A 27,627-nucleotide genomic window follows, 5' to 3' on the forward strand; every position below is an offset into this window, starting at 1 on the left:
AGGTACAGGGGTGGGCTCCTCTGCTGACTTTCAGACATTGTTATTTGGCGCCAAGTATTTACTGGTGTAAATGTAGGATAGGGCCCCTGAATATTTTAACTAGCATCATACATGTCAACAAATTGGTATTGTCAGTGCCAGGCATTGAAGGATTTCACCGCATAGACTAAACAGTGGTGGAGCAGTGAGAGATAATTTTGCAAGTGGTAGAGCACTGTTTGAGCTGGGGGGGGGACACTCTCTTGTGGCTGGCGGTAATGGCCCAGGGCCCCTCATGTTACAACGGTGTGTCTGACGTTGGGTGCGCACCACCACCACCAGAGACACTTCATTGTACTATGAGGGACCCAGTACCAGTGCCGTTGCCCAAAAGTGGGCACACCCACCTCTTCAGACAAACGGCACTCTCACGGGTGCTTACGCCAAGTGGTGACCACGGCCCCGTGGGGGGAGTCAGCCCATTTAGGGAGGTGTAAACATGTCATATGCTGGACATACAGCAGCTGCAAATTAAGAAATTGGAGCAGTCAGTAAGACCAGTCCAAAAGCAAGACCTTTTTACAGGAAAGCTAGGTGTCAGCCGGGAAAGGTGGGGCAAAATAATTAGAAATCCATGAGTGGTTCATTTTAATGAAGGTTAGATCATCAACATTTTGGGTAGCCAGACGAGTCCTTTTTTTGGTCAGTATTGAACCAGCAGCACTGAATACTCTTTCTGATAGCACACTAGCTGCTGGGCAAGCAAGCTCCTGCAATGCATATTCGGCCAATTCAGGCAAGGTGTCTATTTTGGATGCCCAGTAATCAAATGAGAATGACGGTTGAGGGAGAACATCGATAAGGGAGGAAAAATAGTTAGTAACCATACTGGACAAATGTTGTCTCCTGTCACTTTGAATTGATGCTGCAGTACCTGTCCTGTCTGCGGTCATTGCGAAATCACTCCACAACCTGGTCAGAAAACCCCTCTGTCCCACGCCACTTCTGCATTGTGCACCTCTAACACCTCTGCCCTGCTGCCCCCTGCAGCTCGTGTGAGAACCATCACCGGCGCTGTGTGCTGGGAATGCCTGAATCAAACGGTCTACAAGAGTTGCTTGTTTGGTTGCCAATATTTGTTCAAGGTTCTCATGTGGCATGATATTTTGCAATTTCCCTTTATAGCGTGGATCCAGGAGGCAGGCCAACCAGTAATCATCATCAGTCATCATTTTTATAATGCGGGGGTCCCTTTTTAGGATACGCAAGGCATAATTCGCCATGTGGGCGAATGTTCCAGTTGTCAATTCACTTCTTGTGCTGGGTTGAGGAGCACTTTTGGGCAAATCAACGTCACTTGTCTCCCTCAAAAACCCTGAACCTGGCCTTGCAACTCCACCAGTTTGTATTGCCCCCTGGGAAGCTTCCTCATCCAAAAAATATTCATCCCCATCATCCTCCTCGTCCTCCTCCTCTTCACCCGCCACCTCGTCCAGTAGACTTCCCTGACCAGACAATGGCTGACTGTCATCAAGGCTTCCCTCGTCCTCGGCTGCAGACGCCTGCTCCTTTATGTGCGTGAAACTTTGCATCAGCAGATGCATTAGGGGGATGCTCATGCTTATTATGGCGTTGTCTGCACTAACCAGCCATGTGTATTCCTCAAAACACTGAAGGACTTGACACAGGTCTTGTAGCTTCGACCACTGCACACCTGACAACTCCATGTCTGCCATCCAACTGCCTGCCTGTGTATGTGTATCCTCCCACAAATACATAACAGCACGCCTCTGTTCGCACAGCCTCTGAAGCATGTGCAGTGTGGAGTTCCACCTTGTTGCAACGTCGATGATTAGGCGATGCTGGGGAAGCTTCAAAGATCGCTGATGGTTCTGCATATGGCTGGAGTGTACGGGCGAACGGCGGATGTGCGAGCAAAGTCTTCGCACCTTCAGGAGCAGGTCGGGTAACCCCGGATAACTTTTCAGGAAGCACTGCACCACCAGGTTTAAGGTGTGAGCCAGGCAAGGAATGTGTTTCAGTTGTGAAAGGGCTATGGCAGCCATAAAATTCCTTCCGTTATCACTCACTACCTTGCCTGCCTCAAGATTTACACTGCCCAGCCGTGACAGAGTTTCTTGCTGCAAGAACTCGGACAGGACTTCCGCGGTGTGTCTGTTGTTGCCCAAACACTTCATTGCCAACACAGCCTGCTGACGCTTGCCACTAGCTGTTCCATAATGGGACACCTCATGTGCAACAGTGGCAGCTGCAGATGGAGTGGTTGTGCGACTGCGGTCTGTGGACAAGCTCTCGCTTCTGCTGGAGGACGAGGAGGAGGAGGATGGGGGGCGAACGCCTATAGCCAACTGTTTCCTAGACCGTTGGCTAGGCAGAACTGTCCCAATAGGGCTGTCCCCTGTGGACCCTGCATCCACCACATTAACCCAGTGTGCCGTGATGGACACGTAACGCCCCTGGCCATGCCTACTGGTCCATGCATCTGTTGTCAGGTGCACCTTTCTACTCACAGATTGCCTGAGTGCATGGACAATGCAGTCTTTTACATGCTGGTGGAGGGCTGGGATGGCTTTTCTCGAAAAGAAGTGTCGACTGGGTAGCTCATAGCATGGTACAGCATAGTCTATCAGGGCTTTGAAAGCTTTGCTTTCAACTAACCGGTAGGGCATCATCTCTAACGAGATTAGTCTAGCAATGTGGGCGTTCAAACCCTGTGTACGCGGATGCGAGGATGAGTACTTCCTTTTCTAACGAGAGTCTTTTGTAGGGTGAGCTGGACTGGAGAGCTGCATATGGTGGAACTAGCGGGGGTGCCGGTGGACATGGCAGACTGAGAGAGGGTTGTTGATGATGGTATTCTTGCAGTTGGCCTACATACAGTGTTTCCTAACACGAACCTGGTGATTCCCTGACAGCTTTGGCCTTGCAACGAAACCTCCACATTTGCTGCAGGTGGTGTGGTAAACGGTGGGCTTACAGTGAGAGAAGGAATGTAGCATTGCTGACTACCTTCATTGTGAGAGGGTGCAACAACATTAAGGGACGTTTGGTAGTTAGTCCAGGCTTGCAAGTGCATGGTGGTTAAATGTCTACACATGCAACTTGTATTTAGATTTTTAAAATTCTGACCTCTGCTGAAGGTCCTTGAGCATTTCTTACAGATGACTTTGCACTGATCATTTGAATCTTGTTTAAAAAAGTGCCAGACTGCACTCTTCCTACTCTCGGATACGTTTTCAGGCATTGCACACTGAGCTACTTTAACCGGATGGCCACGCTGTCCTACAACTGTTTTAGGTTTTGACACACATTTTTGGCCAGATACAGGCCTGCCAGATGGAAGCTGTTGCGATGTTGATGCCTGCTGCGGCTCCTCCTCCTCTGCTTCAGAGCTACTGCCCGCTGCACCCTGTTCCCCCAATGGCTGGCAATTGGGGTCAACAACTGGGTCATCTATGACCTCTTCTTCTATTTCCTGTGCACCTTCCTCTGTGTCACCGTGTAAGCCGGTGCTATAGCGTTCGTGACGGGCTCCATAGTCTCATCAGGGTCAGATTCTGGATCAGTACACTGCGAGGGAAATGTTGTGATCTGAGTCAAAGGAACAGCATTATAATCTGGCTGTGGCTGTGCATCTGTGCACTCCAGGTCCAATTCATCTTGTAATGGGCATGGCCTGTTAACAATTTCCCTTTCTAACCCAGGCACGGTATGTGTAAAGAGCTCCATGGAGTAACCCGTTGTGTCCCCTGACGCATCCTTCTCTGTTGTTCTGGGTGAAGAACACAAGGAAGCGACTTGTTCCTGACCGGGAACATCCACTGACGACGCGCTGCTTTTAAATTTTGCACTTTCCGAAGAAGAGGCGAAAGAGCTAGAGGCAGAGCCAGCACGGAAAGCCAAAACTTATTCCTGCTGCTCCCGCTTTAAAAGCGGTTTCCCTACTCCCAGAAATGGGAGCGTTCGAGACGATGACGCTGGCTCAACAACTCAAGACTTAGGTGCTATATTGCTTTTCCCACGACCACCTGATGCTCCACCACCACTACCATCATTACCAGCTAGCAATGACCGGCCACAACCTCTTCCACCAGACTTCCTCATTCTTGGAAAAATGTAACCAAACTAACAACCGTTAAATGGTACTGTAAAACCAGTTGGAAGGTGTACGCAAACTTGTTGTGAATTTAAATCTCCCTTTATAGGTGTGTGAGACGGCAGGGAAAATCAGACCCACTGTATTACAGTACACAGCTTCAGTGGCAGACAGTGGCTGACAGATATGCCACTAACAGGACTGATGCAGATGCACACACTGGCAATAAAAATCTCCCTTTTTTTATGGGAGACTAGTGAATAAATCAGGCCCACTGTATTACAGTATAGTTTCTGTGGCAGAAAATGACTGACAGATACCACAGACAGGACTGGCACAGATGCACAGATTTGCCAATATTAATCTCCCCTTTTTTATATGGGAGACTAGTGAATAAATCAGGCCCACTGTATTACAGTATAGTTTCTGTGGCAGAAAATGACTGACAGATACCACAGACAGGACTGGCACAGATGCATAGATTTGCCAATATTAATCTCCCTTTTTTATATGGGAGACTAGTGAATAAATCAGGCCCACTGTATTACAGTATAGTTTCTGTGGCAGAAAATGACTGACAGATACCACAGACAGGACTGGCACAGATGCACAGAGTAGGCAATATTAATCTCCCCCTTTTTATATGGGAGACTAGTGAATAAATCAGGCCCACTGTATTACAGTATAGTTTCTGTGGCATAAAATGACTGACAGATACCACAGACAGGACTGGCACAGATGCACAGATTAGGCAATATTAATCTCCCCTTTTTATTATATGGGAGACTAGTGAATAAATCAGGCCCACTGTATTACAGTATAGTTTCTGTTGCAGAAAATGACTGACAGATACCACAGAAATGACAGAAAAAGACTGGCACATCCCAACTAGTGTGAATAGGTGCATACCAGGAGCAGCTACCTCCATATACAATATACAAAAAAAGGTTGCACTCTAATGTGCCAAAACACGTCAAATATGAAATATATGAAATATGAATAGCAAAATTGCTTTTTGAACATTAGGAAAAACATTTTTGAGACGCTTAGCACATAATTTGGCCAAATAGTGTGAGCCCATCAACCATCGTCAAGGTGGTCTCATTAAAAAACTGGTGATGGGTACCTGACCTCCCTGTCCAAATGTGAACACTTACTGAAGCTAATGTCTGCATGCTTGGGTGAATATGGACACCTCTCTCAGCAAAGCCTACATATGGGTTGGCCGGAACCAAGTGTGAATAGATGTAATTAAAAACCACATGGTGATGGGAGGAGTGCGCAGTCAGTAAGCTAACATAGAAATGACAGAAAAAGACTGGCACATCCCAACTAGTGTGAATAGGTGCATACCAGGAGCAGCTACCTCCATATATAATATACAAAAAAAGGTTGCACTCTATCGTGCCAAAACACGTCAAATATGAAATACATGAAATATGAATAGCAAAATTGCTTTTTGAACATTAGGAAAAATTTTTTTGAGACGCTTAGCACAGAATTTGGCCAAATAGTGTGAGCCCATCAACCATCGTCAAGGTGGTCTCATTAAAAAACTGATGGGTACCTGACCTCCCTGTCCAAATGTGAACACTTACCGAAGGCTAGTGTCTGCATGCTTGGGTGAATATGGACACCTCTCTCAGCAAAGCCTACATATGGGTTGGCAGGAACCAAGTGTGAATAGATGTAATTAAAAACCACATGGTGATGGGAGGAGTGCGCAGTCAGTAAGCTAACATAGAAATGACAGAAAAAGACTGGCACATCCCAACTAGTGTGAATAGGTGCTTGCCTGGAGCAGCTACCTCCATATACAATATACAAAAAAAGGTTGCACTCTATCGTGCCAAAACACGTCAAATATGAAATATATGAAAAATGAATAGACAGATACCACAGACAGGACTGGCACAGATGCACAGATTTGCCAATATTAATCTCCCCTTTTTTTATATGGGAAACTAGTGAATAAATCAGGCCTACTGTATTACAGTATAGTTTCTGTGGCAGAAAATGACGCTTGAAAATGGCGCTTTTCGCGTCATATGAAACGCGACTTTGGCGCGAAGATCGCCGACCGGGTGGCCGATCCCACGCTAGGATCGGGTTGGGTTTCATGAAACCCGACTTTGCCAAAAGTCGGCGACTAGGGTTGAGCGAAACGAGTCGTTCATTTTCAAAAGTCGCCGACTTTTGGCAAAGTCGGGTTTCATGAAACCCGATCCGACCCCTGTGCGGGGTCGGCCATGCGGTACGCGACTTTCGCGCCAAAGTCGCGTTTCAATGACGCGAAAAGCGCCATTTCTCAGCCAATGAAGGTAAACGCAGAGTGTGGGCAGCGTGATGACATAGGTCCTGGTCCCCACCATCTTAGAGAAGGGCATTGCAGTGATTGGCTTGCTGTCTGCGGCGTCACAGGGGCTATAAAGGGGAGTTCCCGCCGACCGCCATGTTACTGCTGCTGATCTGAGCTTAGGGAGAGGTTGCTGCCGCTTCGTCAGAAGCAGGGATAGCGTTAGGCAGGGTCCATTAACCACCAAACCGCTTGTGCTGTAGCGATTTCCACTGCCCAACACCACCTTCGGTGTGCAGGGACAGTGGAAGCTACATTTTTTTTTTCCCCCTCAGCGCTGTAGCTCATTGGGCTGCCCTAGAAGGCTCCCTGATAGCTGCATTGCTGTATGTACGCCGCTGTGCAAACCAACTGCTTTTTTCAAAGCACAAATCCTCTTGTTCCTTCCTTTCTGCACAGCTATCTTTTTGGTTTGTACACACTTTTTATTTAATTTGTGCATCAGTCCACTCCTTATTAGTGTTGAGCATTCCGATACCGCAAGTATCGGGTATCGGCCGATACTTGCGGTATCGGAATTCCGATACCGAGATCCGATATTTTTGTGATATCGGGTATCGGTATCGGAAGTGTAAAATAAAGAATTAAAATAAAAAATATTGTTATATTCACCTCTCCGGCGGCCCCTGGACATCAGCGGGAGGATCCGGCGTCCGGCACGGCTTCTTTCTTCAAAATGCGCGCCTTCAGGACCTGTGGAATGACGTCCCGGCTTCTGATTGGTCGCGTGCCGCCCATGTGACCGCCACGCGACCAATCAGAAGCCGCGACGTCATTCCTCAGCTAAAGTCCCAGAATGAGCGCCTTCTAGGACCTGAGGAATGACGTCGCGGCTTCTGATTGGTCGCGTGGCGGTCACATGGGCGGCACGCGACCAATCAGAAGCCGGGACGTCATTCCACAGGTCCTGAAGGCGCGCATTTTGAAGAAAGAAGCCGTGCCGGACGCCGGATCCTCCCGCTGATGTCCAGGGGCCGCCGGAGAGGTGAATATAACAATATTTTTTATTTTAATTCTTTATTTTACACTTTAATATGGATCCCAGGGCCTGAAGGAGAGTTTCCTCTCCTTCAGACCCTGGGATCCATGAGGATACATTCCGATACTTGATGTCCCATTGACTTGTATTGGTATCGGATATCGGTATCGGCGATATCCGATATTTTTCGGGTATCGGCCGATACTATCCGATACCGATACTTTCAAGTATCGGACGGTATCGCTCAACACTACTCCTTATTGCTGCCTGCCATACCTGGCTGAGATTACTGCAGGGAGATAGTAATTGAAGGACACTCCCTGTTTTTTTTTTTTTTTTTGTGGGAGATTAAGATTGACATTTCTGCTAGAGTGCCATCCCTGTCTGTGTCATCTCTCACTCAGTGGGCCATAGAAAGCCTATTTATTTTTTTGCTTGATTTGGGTTCTAAAATCTACCTGAAAAAATCACTACATCAATCAGTGGGAGAAAAATATTGGCCTCAGGGCTTGTGTGCCACTCCTGACTCCTGTGTGCATCATCACTCACTCAGTGGGCCATAGAAAGCCCATTTTTTTTTTTTTTTGCTTTATTTGGGTTCTAAATTCCACCTGAAAAAATCAATAAATCAATCAGTGGGAGATTAATATTGGCCTTTGGGCTTGTGTGCCAGTCCTAAGCGTGCCATCTCTCTCTCTCTCAGATAGTGGGCCATAGAAAGCCTATTTATTTATTTTTTTATTGGGTTTATAAATTTTCCCTGGAAAAAAAAAAAAAAGTGGGAGATTAATATTGGCCTCTGGGCTTGTGTGCCAGTCCTGAGCGTGCCATCTCTCTCACAAATAGTGGGCCATAGAAAGCCTATTTATTTATTTTTTTTGGGTTTTATAAATTCTCCCTTAAAAAAAAAAGGGAGATTAATATTGGCCTTTGGGCTTGTGTGCCAGTCCTAAGCGTGCCATCTCTCTCTGTCTCTCAGATAGTGGGCCATAGAAAGCCTATTTATTATTTTTTTTATTGGGTTTATAAATTTTCCCTGGAACAAAAAAAAAAAAGTGGGAGATAAATATTGGCCTCTGGGCTTGTGTGCCACTCCTGACTCCTGTGTGCGTCATCTCTCACTCAGTGGGCCATAGAAAGCCTTTTTTTGTTTTATTTGTTTTCTAAATTCTCCCTGAAAAAATCATTTTATTTTCTTTGGTTTCTAAATTCTTCCTGAAAAAATCATTTTATTCTTTTTTTTTTTTTTCCTAAAGTCTCCCTGAAAAAAAAAAAAACAAAAAACAAATCAGTGGGAGATTAATATTGCCCTTTCTGCTTGTGTGCCAGTCTTGACTCCTGGGTGTGCCATCTCTCTCTCTCTCTCCAATTGTGGGCCATAGAAAGCCTATTATTTTTTTAGCTTGATTTGGGTTCCAAAATCTACCTGAAAAAATCACTACATCAATCAGTGGGAGATAAATATTGGCCTCTGGGCTTGTGTGCCACTCCTGACTCCTGTGTGCGTCATCTCTCACTCAGTGGGCCATAGAAAGCCTTTTTTTGTTTTATTTGTTTTCTAAATTCTCCCTGAAAAAATCATTTTATTTTCTTTGGTTTCTAAATTCTTCCTGAAAAAATCATTTTATTCTATTTTTTTTTCCTAAAGTCTCCCTGAAAAACAAAAAAAAAAACTAATCAGTGTGAGATTAATATTGCCCTTTCTGCTTGTGTGCCAGTCTTGACTCCTGGGTGTGCCATCTCTCTCTCTCTCTCCAATTGTGGGCCATAGAAAGCCTATTATTTTTTTTAGCTTGATTTGGGTTCCAAAATCTACCTGAAAAAATCACTACATCAATCAGTGGGAGATAAATATTGGCCTCTGGGCTTGTGTGCCACTCCTGACTCCTGTGTGCGTCATCTCTCACTCAGTGGGCCATAGAAAGCCTTTTTTTGTTTTATTTGTTTTCTAAATTCTCCCTGAAAAAATCATTTTATTTTCTTTGGTTTCTAAATTCTTCCTGAAAAAATCATTTTATTCTATTTTTTTTTTTCCTAAAGTCTCCCTGAAAAAAACAAAAAAAACAAAACAAATCAGTGGGAGATTAATATTGCCCTTTCTGCTTGTGTGCCAGTCTTGACTCCTGGGTGTGCCATCTCTCTCTCTCTCTCCAATTGTGGGCCATAGAAAGCCTATTATTTTTTTAGCTTGATTTGGGTTCCAAAATCTACCTGAAAAAATCACTACATCAATCAGTGGGAGATAAATATTGGCCTCTGGGCTTGTGTGCCACTCCTGACTCCTGTGTGCGTCATCTCTCACTCAGTGGGCCATAGAAAGCCTTTTTTTGTTTTATTTGTTTTCTAAATTCTCCCTGAAAAAATCATTTTATTTTCTTTGGTTTCTAAATTCTTCCTGAAAAAATCATTTTATTCTATTTTTTTTTTTTTTCCTAAAGTCTCCCTGAAAAAAACAAAAAACAAAAACAAATCAGTGGGAGATTAATATTGCCCTTTCTGCTTGTGTGCCAGTCTTGACTCCTGGGTGTGCCATCTCTCTCTCTCTCTCTCCAATTGTGGGCCATAGAAAGCCTATTATTTTTTTAGCTTGATTTGGGTTCCAAAATCTACCTGAAAAAATCACTACATCAATCAGTGGGAGATAAATATTGGCCTCTGGGCTTGTGTGCCACTCCTGACTCCTGTGTGCGTCATCTCTCACTCAGTGGGCCATAGAAAGCCTTTTTTTGTTTTATTTGTTTTCTAAATTCTTCCTGAAAAAATCATTTTATTCTATTTTTTTTTCCTAAAGTCTCCCTGAAAAAAAAAAAAAAAAAAAAATCAGTGTGAGATTAATATTGCCCTTTCTGCTTGTGTGCCAGTCTTGACTCCTGGGTGTGCCATCTCTCTCTCTCTCTCCAATTGTGGGCCATAGAAAGCCTATTATTTTTTTTAGCTTGATTTGGGTTCCAAAATCTACCTGAAAAAATCACTACATCAATCAGTGGGAGATAAATATTGGCCTCTGGGCTTGTGTGCCACTCCTGACTCCTGTGTGCGTCATCTCTCACTCAGTGGGCCATAGAAAGCCTTTTTTTGTTTTATTTGTTTTCTAAATTCTCCCTGAAAAAATCATTTTATTTTCTTTGGTTTCTAAATTCTTCCTGAAAAAATCATTTTATTCTATTTTTTTTTTCCTAAAGTCTCCCTGAAAAACAAAAAAAACAAAAACAAATCAGTGGGAGATTAATATTGCCCTTTCTGCTTGTGTGCCAGTCTTGACTCCTGGGTGTGCCATCTCTGTCTCTCTTTCCAATTGTGGGCCATAGAAAGCCTATTATTTTTTTAGCTTGATTTGGGTTCCAAAATCTACCTGAAAAAATCACTACATCAATCAGTGGGAGATAAATATTGTCCTCTGGGCTTGTGTGCCACTCCTGACTCCTGTGTGCGTCATCTCTCACTCAGTGGGCCATAGAAAGCCTTTTTTTGTTTTATTTGTTTTCTAAATTCTCCCTGAAAAAATCATTTTATTTTATTTGGTTTCTAAATTCTTCCTGAAAAAATCATTTTTTTCTATTATTTTTTTTTCCTAAAGTCTCCCTTAAAAAAAAAAAAAAATCAAATCAGTGGGAGATTAATATTTACATTTGTGCTTCAGTGACAGTCCTGCGTGTGTGGCATCTCTCTCATTTGTTGCCACCAACAACAGAGTGTGTAACATTGTGCCTGATTTTCGTTGTGGTCTCACTCACCTGTAAAGGGGTAGCTAAATCATACTGAAGTTATAGCTCACCGTGTAATTTGTGTGACAGCAACAAATACCGTTAGTTTGTTTACGTTTTTAAAACAATGAGGAAGTATGGTGGAAGAGGTCATGGCCGGGGGCGTTCATTGTCAGCTGGTAATGAGGATAGTGGTAGTGGTGGAGCATCAGCTGGTCGTGGGAAAAAAAATATTGCACCTAAGCCTGGAGCTGTGGAGCCAGGTTCGTCGTCTGGCTACACAAGGCCTCGAACGCTCCCTTTTCTGGGAGTAGGAAAACCGCTTTTAAAGCCGGAGCAGCAAGAGCAAGTTTTGGCTTATCTTGCTGACTCAGCCTCTAGCTCTTTTGCCTCCTCTCGTGAAACTGGTAAATGTCAAAGCAGCACGTCGTTAGTGGATGTTCACGGTCAGGGACAAGTCGCTTCCTTGTCCTCTTCAGCAAAAACAACAACAGAGAAGAATGCAGCAGGCGACACAACGGGTTACTCCATGGAGCTCTTTACACATACTGTCCCTGGCTTAGAAAGTGAAGCAGTTAACAGTCCATGCCCATTACAAGTTGAATCTGACATGGAGTGCACTGATGCACAGCCACAGCCAGACTACTATGCTGGTCCTTTGACTCAGACCACAACATTGCCATCGCAGGGTGCTGATCAAGAATCAGACCCTGATGAGACTATGTTGCCCCATCACGAACGCTATACAACCGACCGACACGGTGACACAGACGAAGTTGCACACGAGCTACAAGAAGAGGTAATAGATGACCCAGTTCTTGACCCCGATTGGCAGCCATTGGGGGAACAGGGTGCAGGCAGCAGCAGTTCTGAAGCGGAGGAGGAGGGGCCGCAGCAGGCATCAACATCGCAACAGGTTCCATCTGCCGGGCCCGTATCTTGCCCAAAACGCGTGGCAAAGCCAAAACCTGTTGGAGGACAGCGTGGCCATCCGGTTAAAGCTCAGTCTGCAATGCCTGAAAAGGTATCCGATGCTAGAAAGAGTGCAGTCTGGCATTTTTTTAAACAACATCCAATTGATCAGCGCAAAGTCATCTGTCAAAAATGTTCAACTACCTTAAGCAGAGGACAGAATCTGAAAAGTCTCAATATAAGTTGCATGCATAGACATTTAACCACCATGCATTTGCAAGCCTGGACTAACTACCAAACGTCCCTTAAGGTTGTAGCACCCTCGGCCAATGAAGCTAGTCAGCAACGCAACATCCCTTCCGGCAGTGTAGGGCCACCATTTTCCGCACCACCTGCAGTATCTGTGCAGGTTTCTTTGCCAGGCCAAAGCAGTCAGGGTCAGGGAATCACCAGTTTCGTAGTAGGAAACACTGCATCTAGGGCACCGGTGGCAACAATACCATCTCCCACCGTCTCTCAGTCTGCCATGTCCACCGGCACCCCTGCTAGTTCCACGATCTCCAGCTCTCCAGTCCAGCTCACCCTACATGAGACTATGGTTAGAAAAAGGAAGTACTTAGCCTCGAATCCGCGTACACAGGGTTTGAACGCACACATAGCTAGACTAATCTCGTTAGAGATGATGCCCTACCGGTTAGTTGAAAGCGAAGCTTTCAAAGCCCTGATGGACTAGATGGACTCTCTAACTGGGTCGCTGTGACCAGTGAGGTACCGCAGGGGTCAGTATTGGGACCTGTTCTCTTCAACATATTCATTAATGATCTGGTAGAAGGTTTACACAGTAAAATATCGATATTTGCAGATGATACAAAACTATGTAAAGCAGTTAATACAAGAGAAGATAGTATTCTGCTACAGATAGATCTGGATAAGTTGGAAACTTGGGCTGAAAGGTGGCAGATGACGTTTAACAATGATAAATGTAAGGTTATACACATGGGAAGAGGGAATCAATATCACCATTACACACTGAACGGGAAACCACTGGGTAAATCTGACAGGGAGAAGGACTTGGGGATCCTAGTTAATGATAAACTTACCTGGAGCAGCCAGTGCCAGGCAGCAGCTGCCAAGGCAAACAGGATCATGGGGTGCATTAAAAGAGGTCTGGATACACATGATGAGAGCATTATACTGCCTCTGTACAAATCCCTAGTTAGACCGCACATGGAGTACTGTGTCCAGTTTTGGGCACCGGTGCTCAGGAAGGATATAATGGAACTAGAGAGAGTACAAAGGAGGGCAACAAAATTAATAAAGGGGATGGGAGAACTACAATACCCAGATAGATTAGCGAAATTAGGATTATTTAGTCTAGAAAAAAGACGACTGAGGGGCGATCTAATAACCATGTATAAGTATATAAGGGGACAATACAAATATCTCGCTGAGGATCTGTTTATACCAAGGAAGGTGACGGGCACAAGGGGGCATTCTTTGCGTCTGGAGGAGAGAAGGTTTTTCCACCAACATAGAAGAGGATTCTTTACTGTTAGGGCAGTGAGAATCTGGAATTGCTTGCCTGAGGAGGTGGTGATGGCGAACTCAGTCGAGGGGTTCAAGAGAGGCCTGGATGTCTTCCTGGAGCAGAACAATATTGTATCATACAATTATTAGGTTCTGTAGAAGGACGTAGATCTGGGTATTTATTATGATGGAATATAGGCTGAACTGGATGGACAAATGTCTTTTTTCGGCCTTACTAACTATGTTACTATGTTACTATGTTACTATGACTATGCTGTACCACGCTACGAGCTACCCAGTCGACACTTTTTTTCCAGAAAAGCCATCCCAGCCCTCCACCAGCATGTTAAAGAGCGCATCATCCATGCACTCAGGCAATCTGTGAGCACAAAGGTGCACCTGACAACAGATGCATGGACCAGTAGGCATGGCCAGGGACGTTACGTGTCCATCACGGCACACTGGGTAAATGTGGTGGATGCAGGGTCCACAGGGGTCAGCAAGTTTGGGACAGTTCTGCCTAGCCCACGGTCTAGGAAACAATTGGCTGTAGCCGTTCGCACCCCCTCCTCCTCCTCTTCGTCCTCCTGCAGAAGCGAGAGCTCGTCCACAGACCGCAGTCGCACAACCACTCCATCCGCAGCTGCCACTGTTGCACACCAGGTCTCCCATTATGGGGCAGCTACTGGCAAACGTTAGCAGGCTGTGTTGGCTATGAAGTGTTTGGGCGACAACAGACACACCGCGGAAGTTCTGTCCGAGTTCTTGCAGAAAGAAACGCAGTCGTGGCTGGGCACTGTAGATCTTGAGGCAGGCAAGGTAGTGAGTGATAACGGAAGGAATTTCATGGCTGCCATCTCCCTTTCCCAACTGAAACACATTCCATGCCTGGCTCACACCTTAAACCTGGTGGTGCAGTGCTTCCTGAAAAGTTATCCGGGGTTATCCGACCTGCTCCTCAAAGTGCGTGGACTTTGCTCACATATCCGCCGTTCGCCCGTACACTCCAGCCGTATGCAGACCTATCAGCGTTCTTTGAACCTTCCCCAGCATCGCCTAATCATAGACGTTGCAACAAGGTGGAACTCAACACTGCACATGCTTCAGAGACTGTGTGAACAGAGGCGGGCTGTTATGTTTTTGTGGGAGGATACACATACACGGGCAGGCAGTAGGATGGCAGACATGGAGTTGTCAGGTGTGCAGTGGTCGAAGATTCAAGACATGTGTCAAGTCCTTCAGTGTTTTGAGGAATGCACACGGCTGGTTAGTGCAGACAACGCCATAATAAGCATGAGCATCCCCCTAATGCGTCTGCTGATGCAAAGTTTGACGCACATAAAGGATCAGGCGTCTGCAGCTGAGGAAGAGGAAAGCCTTGATGACAGTCAGCCATTGTCTGGCCAGGGCAGTGTACAGGACGAGGTAGCGGGCGAAGAGGAGGAGGAGGACGAGGAGGATGATGGGGATGATTATATTTTTAATGAGGAAGCTTTTCCGGGGCCACTGGAAATTGGTGGCCTCAACCAAGCACAACCGCAGATTTGAGAACTGGAACTTTGGCCCACATGGCGGATTATGCCTTACGTATCCTCAAAAGGGACACACGCATAACTAAAATGATGAATGATGACGATTACTGGTTGGCCTGCCTCCTTGATCCTCGCTATAAAGGCAAATTGCAAAATATAATGCCACATGAGAACTTGGAACTAATATTAGCAACCAAACAATCAACTCTTGTTGACCGTTTGCTTCTGGCATTCCCTGCACACAGCGCCCGTGATCGTTCTCACACGAGCTGCAGGGGCCAGCAGACCAGAGGAGTTAGAGGGGCAGAAATCAGAAGTGTCGTTGGCCAGAGGGGTTTTCTGACCAGGTTGTGGAGTGATTTTGCTATGACCGCAGACAGGACAGGTACTGCAGCATCAATTCAAAGTGACAGGAGACAACATTTGTCCAGTATGGTTACAAACTATTTTTCATCCCTTATCGATGTTCTCCCTCAACCGTCATTCCCATTTGATTACTGGGCATCAAAATTAGACACCTGGCCAGAATTGGCAGAATATGCATTGCAGGAGCTTGCTTGCCCGGCAGCTAGTGTCCTATCAGAAAGAGTATTCAGTGCTGCAGGTTCAATACTAACAGAAAAAAGGACTCGTCTGGCTACCCAAAATGTAGATGATCTAACCTTCATTAAAATGAACCACAACTGGATTTCGAAATCTTTTGCCCCACCTTGCCCGGCTGACACCTAGCTTTCCTATGAAAAGGTCTTGCCTGTGGACTATTCTGAATGCCTTTTCCAATCTCGTAATTTTCTGCACCTGATTGTCCAGCATACGACATGTTTACACCTCACTAAATGGCCAAACTCCCCACACGGGGCAGTGGTATCGACACTTGGCGACAGCACCCGTGAGAGTGCAGTTTGTCTGAAGAGGTGGGTGAGCCCGCTTTTGGTCGACGGCACTGCCACTGGGTCCCTCCTTGTACAATAAAGTGTCTCTGGCGGTGGTGGTGCGCACCCAACGTCAGACACACCGTTGTAATATGAGGGGCCCTGGGCCTGTACCGCCGGCCACAAGACAGTTTCCCCCCACCCCAGCTCAAACAGTGCTCTACCACTTGCAAAATTATCTCACAGCTCCACCAATGTTTAGTCTATGCGCTGACATCCTTCAATGCCTGCCACTGACAATACCATTGTATTGACATTTTTGTTATGTTAGGCCTTCGATGCCTGTCTGCGGTGACTCCTTCCACTAGGCCTCCACTGACCACACCACTGCTGCCCGTGTACCCCTGGAACCAATTTAAAATTGCCTACAGCCATGTGTTATTATTTTAGGCCTTCAATGCCTGTCTGCGGTGACTCCTTCCACTAGGCCTCCACTGACCACACCACTGCTGCCCGTGTACCCCTGGAACCAATTTAAAATTGCCTACAGCCATGTGTTATTATTTTAGGCCTTCGATGCCTGTCTGCGGTCACTCCTTCCACTAGGCCTCCACTGACCACACCACTGCTGCCCGTGTACCCCTGGAACCAATTTAAAATTGCCTACAGCCATGTGTTATTATTTTAGGCCTTCGATGCCTGTCTGCGGTCACTCCTTCCACTAGGCCTCCACTGACCACACCACTGCTGCCCGTGTACCCCTGGAACCAATTTAAAATTGCCTACAGCCATGTGTTATTATTTTAGGCCTTCGATGCCTGTCTGCGGTCACTCCTTCCACTAGGCCTCCACTGACCACACCACTGCTGCCCGTGTACCCCTGGAACCAACATCAGAAAATATAAAAATAAGTGTTTTGCTTATAAAAAAGAAAATACTGGAGAGATATCAAATGCAGACATTTTAACATTAAAAACAAACACATACAACAAAAATCTGGTACAGTACTAAAAATGGCCACCAGCTACAATAACTTTCTCCTGCAAGTAGTTAACTGAAAGGTTTTTTCAATTTTAAACACAGATATGGCATCCACCGAGTGTTGTCCTGTCGCGTCTTCTTTATATTATTGCCAAGAAGATGCAAAACAATGAAAATAATAAAATCATTATTTACCAAAAAAATAGAGTAAGTCAAAACCACATTGCAAATAAACATTCATTACAAATAAAGAAGCAGGGTGAGGGTGAGTATATACCTAATAAGAATATAATCACCCTCGGACGCGCCCTGCTTCTTTCCGACAGCCTTCCTTCCTAAGAATCAGCCCTTCCGTGGTGTAGAGAGAGGGTTTGTTACGCTCTCGTTTAGTAGTTGTTGGAAACTACGCTGCATTGGGCCTACAAATTGGGTATGGGGTGTAGAGAGATGGTGTGTTCCACTCCAAGGTGTTCCCCAGGTTGCCTTTCCTGAGCTTCAATCTTCCGGCTCTCGTTTAGTAGTTGTTGGAAACTACTCTGCATTAGGCCTACAAATTGGGTATGGGGTGTAGAGAGATGGTGTGTTCCACTGTAGAGAGATGGTGTGTTCCACTCCAAGGTGTTCCCCAGGTTTCCTCGCCAATGCTTCGATCATCATGCTCTCGTTTAGTAGTTGTTGGAAACTACGCTGCATTAGGCCTACAAATTGGGTATGGGGTGTAGAGAGATGGTGTGTTCCACTCCAAGGTGTTCCCCAGGTTTCCTCTCCATTGCTTCGATCTTCATGCTCTCGTTTAGTAGTTGGTGGAAACTACGCTGCATTAGGCCTACAAATTTGGTATGGGGTGTAGAGAGATGGTGTGTTACACTCCAAGGTGTTCCCCAGGTTTCCTCTCCATTGCTTCGATCTTCCGGCTCTCGTTTAGTAGTTGTTGGAAACTACGCTGCATTAGGCCTAAAAATTGGGTATGGGGTGTAGAGAGATGGTGTGTTACACTCCAAGGTGTTCCCCAGGTTTCCTCTCCATTGCTTCGATCTTCCGGCTCTCGTTTAGTAGTTGTTGGAAACTACGCTGCATTAGGCCTACAAATTGGGTATGGGGTGTAGAGAGATGGTGTGTTCCACTCCAAGGTGTTCCCCAGGTTGCCTTTCCTGAGCTTCGATCTTCCGGCTCTCGTTTAGTAGTTGTTGGAAACTACGCTGCATTAGGCCTACAAATTGGGTATGGGGTGTAGAGAGATGGTGTGTTCCACTGTAGAGAGATGGTGTGTTCCACTCCAAGGTGTTCCCCAGGTTTCCTCGCCAATGCTTCGATCATCATGCTCTCGTTTAGTAGTTGTTGGAAACTACGCTGCATTAGGCCTACAAATTGGGTATGGGGTGTAGAGAGATGGTGTGTTCCACTCCAAGGTGTTCCCCAGGTTTCCTCTCCATTGCTTCGATCTTCATGCTCTCGTTTAGTAGTTGTTGGAAACTACGCTGCATTAGGCCTACAAATTGGGTATGGGGTGTAGAGAGATGGTGTGTTACACTCCAAGGTGTTCCCCAGGTTTCCTCTCCATTGCTTCGATCTTCCGGCTCTCGTTTAGTAGTTGTTGGAAACTACGCTGCATTAGGCCTACAAATTGGGTATGGGGTGTAGAGAGATGGTGTGTTACACTCCAAGGTGTTCCCCAGGTTTCCTCTCCATTGCTTCGATCTTCCGGCTCTCGTTTAGTAGTTGTTGGAAACTACGCTGCATTAGGCCTACAAATTGGGTATGGGGTGTAGAGAGATGGTGTGTTACACTCCAAGGTGTTCCCCAGGTTTCCTCTCCATTGCTTCGATCTTCCGGCTCTCGTTTAGTAGTTGTTGGAAACTACGCTGCATTGGGCCTACAAATTGGGTATGGGGTGTAGAGAGATGGTGTGTTCCACTCCAAGGTGTTCTCCAGGTTGCCTTTCCTGAGCTTCGATCTTCCGGCTCTCGTTTAGTAGTTGTTGGAAACTACGCTGCATTAGGCCTACAAATTGGGTATGGGGTGTAGAGAGATGGTGTGTTCCACTGTAGAGAGATGGTGTGTTCCACTCCAAGGTGTTCCCCAGGTTTCCTCGCCAATGCTTCGATCATCATGCTCTCGTTTAGTAGTTGTTGGAAACTACGCTGCATTAGGCCTACAAATTGGGTATGGGGTGTAGAGAGATGGTGTGTTCCACTCCAAGGTGTTCCCCAGGTTTCCTCGCCAATGCTTCGATCATCATGCTCTCGTTTAGTAGTTGTTGGAAAATACGCTGCATTAGACCTACAAATTGGGTATGGGGTGTAGAGAGATGGTGTGTTCCACTCCAAGGTGTTCTCCAGGTTGCCTTTCCTGAACTTCTATCTTCAGGCTCTCATTAAATTGTGGTTAAACGGAACAACTGCATTTGGCGTACTAGTTGATTTGGGGCCTACTATCGGTGTCTGCCGCTCCTTGCTGTTCTCCTGGTTTCCTGTCCTGAAATTCCGTTTTCAGGCGCTCGTTAAGTAGTTGTTAATGTTAGACTGCATTTGGCCTACTAGTTGGGTTGGGGCCTACTATCGGTGTCTGCCACTCCTTGCTGTTCTCCTCCACTGAACAAAGCTGTGCCGCCTGTTTACTACTGTTGCCAATTTTGAACTGCATTTCGACTACATACTGATTTGGGCCTACTCTCTGTGTCAGCCTCTCATTCCAGTTGTCCTCCACTGCAATGCCCCCTGATTAGTCCTGTGTTACCAATTTTGAACTGCATTTAGCCCACTTTATTCTTTGGGCCTATATCTGTGTTTCCTCCTCATCCTGCCCATTGCCCAGCCAGTGATAGATGAGTCTGCTGGTACATTGACCCATAACACAACATTTCCCGTGCACGCTACACTGCAAGATTGTGACCCTGCTGAAAGTCAGGTCCCCCTTCCCGCATACCATACCACCTTACACGGGGACAAACAGGAAGGTGCAGATGAAAGTGCAGGTTCCTTCATCAGGTGGGGGGACGAATACTAGTTGGCGACGTCACTGGCACAGGGCCTCTCATGGTACGCAAAAGTGTTGCTGCCGGTGGGAGGCGCCCCCGCCGTGCAAACACACCGCTGTACTTTGAGGGGCCCTGTGCCAGTGCCAATGCCAACGAGTGGGCCCCCCCTGCTTGCTCAGGTTCACAGCACTTGCAAAGTTGAAATACTTACCTCTCCCTGCTCCACTGCCGTGACGTGGTCCAGATTTCCTGGGCCCAATAATTACTTGAACCAGCCCTACCCACCACAACTTTAGCCAAATGACCCCCAATTTCAAATGCCTTCCAATTATTATAAGGTAAATTACGCTTGACAAGCTTCATTAAGAAGAATGGATGGTTTTGACATTAAAATGGGCACTCTAGGTGTTTTCCTGGCCCCCACTCACTGCCGACTATGCTGCCCCATTGACTTGCATTGGGTTTCGTGTTTCGGTCGATCCCGACTTTACGTCATAATCGGCCGATTTCACTCGACCCGACTTTTGAGATAGTCGGGTTTCGCGAAACCCGGCTCGACTCTAAAAAGGTCAAGGTCGCTCAACTCTATCGGCGACTTATGAAAATGACCGATCCGTTTCGCTCAACCCTACCCGCCACCATTCCACCTAAAGATATTTCTTTTTTTATTTTTTTTGTCAAGACGTCTGGGTGTTGGTAGAGTGATTTTAGATTTTTACTTCAGCCTTTCTTGATTTTAGAAGGGCATGACATGCCTATATCTGTGTCTCCTTCTCCTTTTACTCCTCCACCTCTTTTCTTTTCGCATGACTATATGTAGTTGTGACTTTTCCATGTGTTTGTTGTGTCTTCTGAAAAATATTTAGAATTGAGAGTCCTCAGTCCTCAGACACCGGAATGTAAGTATGTAGTGTTTTTTTTTTTATGTTTACGCTGGTAACCAGGGTAAACATCAGGTTACTAAGCTCAGGGCCGCGCTTAGTAACCCGATGTTTACCCTGGTTACCAGTGAAGACATCGCTGAATCTGCGTCACACATGCCAATTCAGCGATGTCTGCGGGAGTCCAGCGACGAAATAAAGTTCTGGACTTTCTGCTCCGACCAACGATGGCACAGCAGGATCCTGATCGCTGCTGCATGTCAAACTCAACGATATCGCTAGCCAGGACGCTGCAACGTCATGGATCGCTAGCAATATCGTTCAGTGTGACGGTACCTTTAGGCAGACCAAATGTTTCAGAGTAGAGGGCAGAATCAGGGAAAGCATGTGCTAATCAAACTAAACTCCCTTGCCAACTCTCACAGCCCAGAAAACAAAAGTAATAAAGCGGCATCGTCCAGCTTACCCATATTATTATTATTATTATTATTATTTATATAGCACCATTGATTCCATGGTGCTGTACATGGTAAGGGATTACATACAAGTTGCAGATATCACTTACAGTAAACAAACTAAGAATGAAAGACTGATACAGAGGGGCGAGGACCCTGCCCTTGTGGGCTTACATTCTACAGGATTATGGGGAAGGAGACAGTAGGTTGAGGGTTGCAGGAGCTCCGGTGTTGGTGAGTAGTGTTGAGCCACCTCCCTAGTGTTCGGGTTCGGTTCGGTTCGTCGAACAGGGACGTGTTCGACAAATGTTCGTCGAACGTTCAACGAACACCGTCGAACCCCATTGAAATCAATGGCAGGCAAACACAAACACATACAAACACATGGAAAACACATAGAAAACACCTTAAAAGGTGTCCAAAAGCTGACAAACTGCTCAGAAGACACAAAAAACTCTATTGTCTACAGCCAAGCTATCAGATACAATCGTATATGTTCCAACCCAATGGATAGGGATGAACACCTTCGTCGCCTCAGAAAGACCTTTTTGAATCAGGGCTACCATCCAAGAACAATTGAAAACAAGATCACAAGAGCCACCAGAATATCAAGGAATCACCTGCTATATTAGAAAGTTAAAGAAGAAAATAACCGGGTACCTCTAGTAGTTACCTACAATCCAAATCTGGAGGTGCTAAGGGGAGCTGCACGGAAATTACAACCTTTACTGCAAAAAGATGTCCGCTTACAATCCATTTTTCCAGAACCCCCACTACTGTGTTTTAGGCAGCCCCCAAATCTAAGAAGCATCATTGTCAAGAGCTCCCTGTCTTCTCCAACAGCTGCAGGTACCTTTCCTTGCAACCAGAAAAAATGTAAAACCTGTTCATTTATAATGACCACGGACAAGATAAAGATCCCCAATCCACATCAGAACTACAAGATACCAGGTACTTTCAGCAGCGTCACTTCTAATGTGGTGTACCTAATTATTTGTACTAAATGTCCAACTGGGGGTCTGTATGTGGGGGAGACAGGGCAAAAGCTTAGAACAAGAATGAATTCTCACTGCCACACAATAAGAGAAAAAAGAATGGATCTACCTGTGGCAATACATTTTTGTCTCCCAAATCATAACATTATAGACATGAAATTACTTGTGTTAAAAGGTAGCTTCAAGTCTCAGTGAGACAGAAGGGTCTGGGAATTTAAACTGATGACGACCTTTGACACTCTCACTGCAGGAATGAATGTGTCGCATGGATTTATGTCTTTTTACATCCTCCAAGGAGCTTGACCCTCAGACTATGAGGGGTCATCACAACAGAACCAGAGCCCAATAAAACAATCCTTATCTAAGAACTGGCCCAATATTTATATACATAACTGTTTATCACTCATGGTAATTCTGCTTCATGTCACCTGTCTTATCCATGATTTTTCCCTTTTTTTTCTGTGCTATGCTGTGCATAAATACAGTGGGGCAAAAAAGTATTTAGTCAGTCAGCAATAGTGCAAGTTCCACCACTTAAAAAGATGAGAGGCGTCTGTAATTTACATCATAGGTAGACCTCAACTATGGGAGACAAACTGAGAAAAAAAAATCCAGAAAATCACATTGTCTGTTTTTTTAACAATTTATTTGCATATTATGGTGGAAAATAAGTATTTGGTCAGAAACAAAATTTCATCTCAATATTTTGTAATATATCCTTTGTTGGCAATGACAGAGGTCAAACGTTTTCTGTAAGTCTTCACAAGGTTGCCACACACTGTTGTTGGTATGTTGGCCCATTCCTCCATGCAGATCTCCTCTAGAGCAGTGATGTTTTTGGCTTTTCGCTTGGCAACACAGACTTTCAACTCCCTCCAAAAGTTTTCTAAAGGGTTGAGATCTGGAGACTGGCTAGGCCACTCCAGGACCTTGAAATGCTTCTTACGAAGCCACTCCTTCGTTGCCCTGGCGGTGTGCTTTGGATCATTGTCATGTTGAAAGACCCAGCCACATTTCATCTTCAATGCCCTTGCTGATGGAAGGAGGTTTGCACTCAAAATCTCACGATACATGGCCCCATTCATTCTTTCATGTACCCGGATCAGTCGTCCTGGCCCCTTTGCAGAGAAACAGCCCCAAAGCATGATGTTTCCACCACCATGCTTTACAGTAGGTATGGTGATTGATGGATGCAACTCAGTATTCTTTTTCCTCCAAACACGACAAGTTGTGTTTCTACCAAACAGTTCCAGTTTGGTTTCATCAGACCATAGGACATTCTCCCAAAACTCCTCTGGATCATCCAAATGCTCTCTAGCAAACTTCAGACGGGCCCGGACATGTACTGGCTTAAGCAGTGGGACACGTCTGGCACTGCAGGATCTGAGTCCATGGTGGCGTAGTGTGTTACTTATGGTAGGCCTTGTTACATTGGTCCCAGCTCTCTGCAGTTCATTCACTAGGTCCCCCCGCGTGGTTCTGGGATTTTTGCTCACCATTCTTGTGATCATTCTGAACCCACGGGGTGGGATTTTGCGTGGAGCCCCAGATCGAGGGATATTATCAGTGGTCTTGTATGTCTTCCATTTTCTAATTATTGCTCCCACTGTTGATTTCTTCACTCCAAGCTGGTTGGCTATTGCAGATTCAGTCTTCCCAGCCTGGTGCAGGGCTACAATTTTGTTTCTGGTGTCCTTTGACAGCTCTTTGGTCTTCACCATAGTGGAGTTTGGAGTCAGACTGTTTGAGGGTGTGCACAGGTGTCTTTTTATACTGATAACAAGTTTAAATAGGTGCCATTAATACAGGTTATGAGCGGAGGAAAGAGGAGACTCTTAAAGAAGAAGTTACAGGTCTGTGAGAGCCAGAAATCTTGATTGTTTGTTTCTGACCAAATACTTATTTTCCACCATAATATGCAAATAAATTGTTAAAAAAACAGACAACGTGATTTTCTGGATTTTTTTTTCTCAGTTTGTCTCCCATAGTTGAGGTCTACCTATGATGTAAATTACAGACGCCTCTCATCTTTTTAAGTGGTGGAACTTGCACTATTGCTGACTGACTAAATACTTTTTTGCCCCACTGTATGTGATTCATCAGAATTTGTTTTAGACTTTGCCTGATGAAGAGACCTGTGTAGTCTCGAAAGCTTGCAATTTGTTACCATCTTTTCAGTTAGTGCTTTCCGGCCGGCGCTTACACAGTGCAGAGAAGCACAGCGCCGGGAGTCAGACACCGGAATGTAAGTATGTAGTGTTTTGTTTTTTTTTTACGTTTACGCTGGTAACCAGGGTAAAGATCGGGTTACTAAGCGCGGCCCTGCGCTTAGTAACCCGATGTTTACCCTGGTTACCAGAGACTTCGGCATCGTTGGTCGCTGGAGAGCTGTCTGTGTGACAGCTCTCCAGCGACCACACAGCGACGCTGCAGCGGTCGGGATCGTTGTCTAGATCGCTGCAGCGTCGCTAAATGTGATGGTACCTTAACTCTTTAGCTCCTTGTCTTTGCACTTTGCACATTCTGATACTATGACACTTAGCTTGTTGGGGGGTTTATCCTCCTTTTGTCAGCTAGCATATATAAACTTGCATTTCAAAAACCTGACCTGCACATCCAAACATAGACTGAGTGTGAACAGGTGCTGAACCCAGAGTCGCCAACTCGCACATAGTTAAGTAAAAAGGGCAGCACACTGCAGCGCCATAACATGCAAACTTGAAAACACGAAATTTGAACTGCATTACTGCACTAGAAATATGAAAAATGAGAGCTTTTAGCGCATAAAAATGGCCATATTTATGTGTACCTCGTAGCCACTTTACGGCATCTCTCTTATACGAGGTCCTACGCTTGACCTACCTCACCGAGAATAAACGTCTCCATCTGAATGGGTACATGTGAAACCTCTTCTTGGACTCAAATTCTCTCTTTCTGTGGAAGGGTATTGGACCTACTATAATTAAAACAGCTGTGGCTAGGAGGCGGGGAGTGCACGATCAGAAGGCTAAAGAATACATTTCAAAAACCTGACCTGCACATCCAAACATAGACTGAGTGTGAACAGGTGCTGAACCCAGAGTCGCCAACTCGTATATAGTTAAGTAAAAAGGGCAGCACACTGCAGCGCCAAAACATGCAAACTTGAAAACACGAAACTTGAACTGCATTACTGCACTAGAAATATGAAAAATGAGAGCTTTTAGCTCATAAAAATGGCCATATTTATGTGTACCTCGTAGCCACTTTACGGCATCTCTCTTATACGAGGTCCTACGCTTGACCTACCTCACCAAGAATAAACGTCTCTATCTGAATGGGTACATGTGAAACCTCTTCTTGGACTCAAATTCTCTCTTTCTGTGGAGGGGTATTGGACCTACTATAATTAAAACACCTGTGGCTAGGAGGCGGGGAGTGCACGATCAGAAGGCTAAAGAATACATTTCAAAAACCTGACCTGCACATCCAAACATAGACTGAGTGTGAACAGGTGCTGAACCCAGAGTCGCCAACTCGTATATAGTTAAGTAAAAAGGGCAGCACACTGCAGCGCCAAAACATGCAAACTTGAAAACACGAAACTTGAACTGCATTACTGCACTAGAAATATGAAAAATGAGAGCTTTTAGCGCATAAAAATGGCCATATTTATGTGTACCTCGTAGCCACTTTACGGCATCTCTCTTATACGAGGTCCTACGCTTGACCTACCTCACCGAGAATAAACGTCTCTATCTCAATGGGTACATGTGAAACCTCCTAGCCACAGGTGTTTTAATTATAGTAGGTCCAATACCCCTCCACAGAAAGAGAGAATTTGAGTCCAAGAAGAGGTTTCACATGTACCCATTCAGATGGAGACGTTTATTCTCCGTGAGGTAGGTCAAGCGTAGGACCTCGTATAAGAGAGATGCCGTAAAGTGGCTACGAGGTACACATAAATATGGCCATTTTTATGCGCTAAAAGCTCTCATTTTTCATATTTCTAGTGCAGTAATGCAGTTCAAGTTTCGTGTTTTCAAGTTTGCATGTTTTGGCGCTGCAGTGTGCTGCCCTTTTTACTTAACTATATACGAGTTGGCGACTCTGGGTTCAGCACCTGTTCACACTCAGTCTATGTTTGGATGTGCAGGTCAGGTTTTTGAAATGTATTCTTTAGCCTTCTGATCGTGCACTCCCCGCCTCCTAGCCACAGGTGTTTTAATTATAGTAGGTCCAATACCCCTCCACAGAAAGAGAGAATTTGAGTCCAAGAAGAGGTTTCACATGTACCCATTCAGATGGAGACGTTTATTCTCGGTGAGGTAGGTCAAGCGTAGGACCTCGTATAAGAGAGATGCCGTAAAGTGGCTACGAGGTACACATAAATATGGCCATTTTTATGCGCTAAAAGCTCTCATTTTTCATATTTCTAGTGCAGTAATGCAGTTCAAGTTTCGTGTTTTCAAGTTTGCATGTTTTGGCGCTGCAGTGTGCTGCCCTTTTTACTTAACTATATACGAGTTGGCGACTCTGGGTTCAGCACCTGTTCACACTCAGTCTATGTTTGGATGTGCAGGTCAGGTTTTTGAAATGTATTCTTTAGCCTTCTGATCGTGCACTCCCCGCCTCCTAGGCACAGGTGTTTTAATTATAGTAGGTCCAATACCCCTCCACAGAAAGAGAGAATTTGAGTCCAAGAAGAGGTTTCACATGTACCCATTCAGATGGAGACGTTTATTCTCGGTGAGGTAGGTCAAGCGTAGGACCTCGTATAAGAGAGATGCCGTAAAGTGGCTACGAGGTACACATAAATATGGCCATTTTTATGCACTAAAAGCTCTCATTTTTCATATTTCTAGTGCAGTAATGCAGTTCAAGTTTCGTGTTTTCAAGTTTGCATGTTTTGGCGCTGCAGTGTGCTGCCCTTTTTACTTAACTATATACGAGTTGGCGACTCTGGGTTCAGCACCTGTTCACACTCAGTCTATGTTTGGATGTGCAGGTCAGGTTTTTGAAATGTATTCTTTAGCCTTCTGATCGTGCACTCCCCGCCTCCTAGCCACAGGTGTTTTAATTATAGTAGGTCCAATACCCCTCCACAGAAAGAGAGAATTTGAGTCCAAGAAGAGGTTTCACATGTACCCATTCAGATGGAGACGTTTATTCTCGGTGAGGTAGGTCAAGCGTAGGACCTCGTATAAGAGAGATGCCGTAAAGTGGCTATGAGGTACACATAAATATGGCCATTTTTATGCGCTAAAAGCTCTCATTTTTCATATTTCTAGTGCAGTAATGCAGTTCAAGTTTCGTGTTTTCAAGTTTGCATGTTTTGGCGCTGCAGTGTGCTGCCCTTTTTACTTAACTATATACGAGTT

The sequence above is a fragment of the Ranitomeya imitator genome, chromosome 5 (assembly GCF_032444005.1).
Source record: "Ranitomeya imitator isolate aRanImi1 chromosome 5, aRanImi1.pri, whole genome shotgun sequence".
NCBI lineage: Eukaryota > Metazoa > Chordata > Amphibia > Anura > Dendrobatidae > Ranitomeya > Ranitomeya imitator.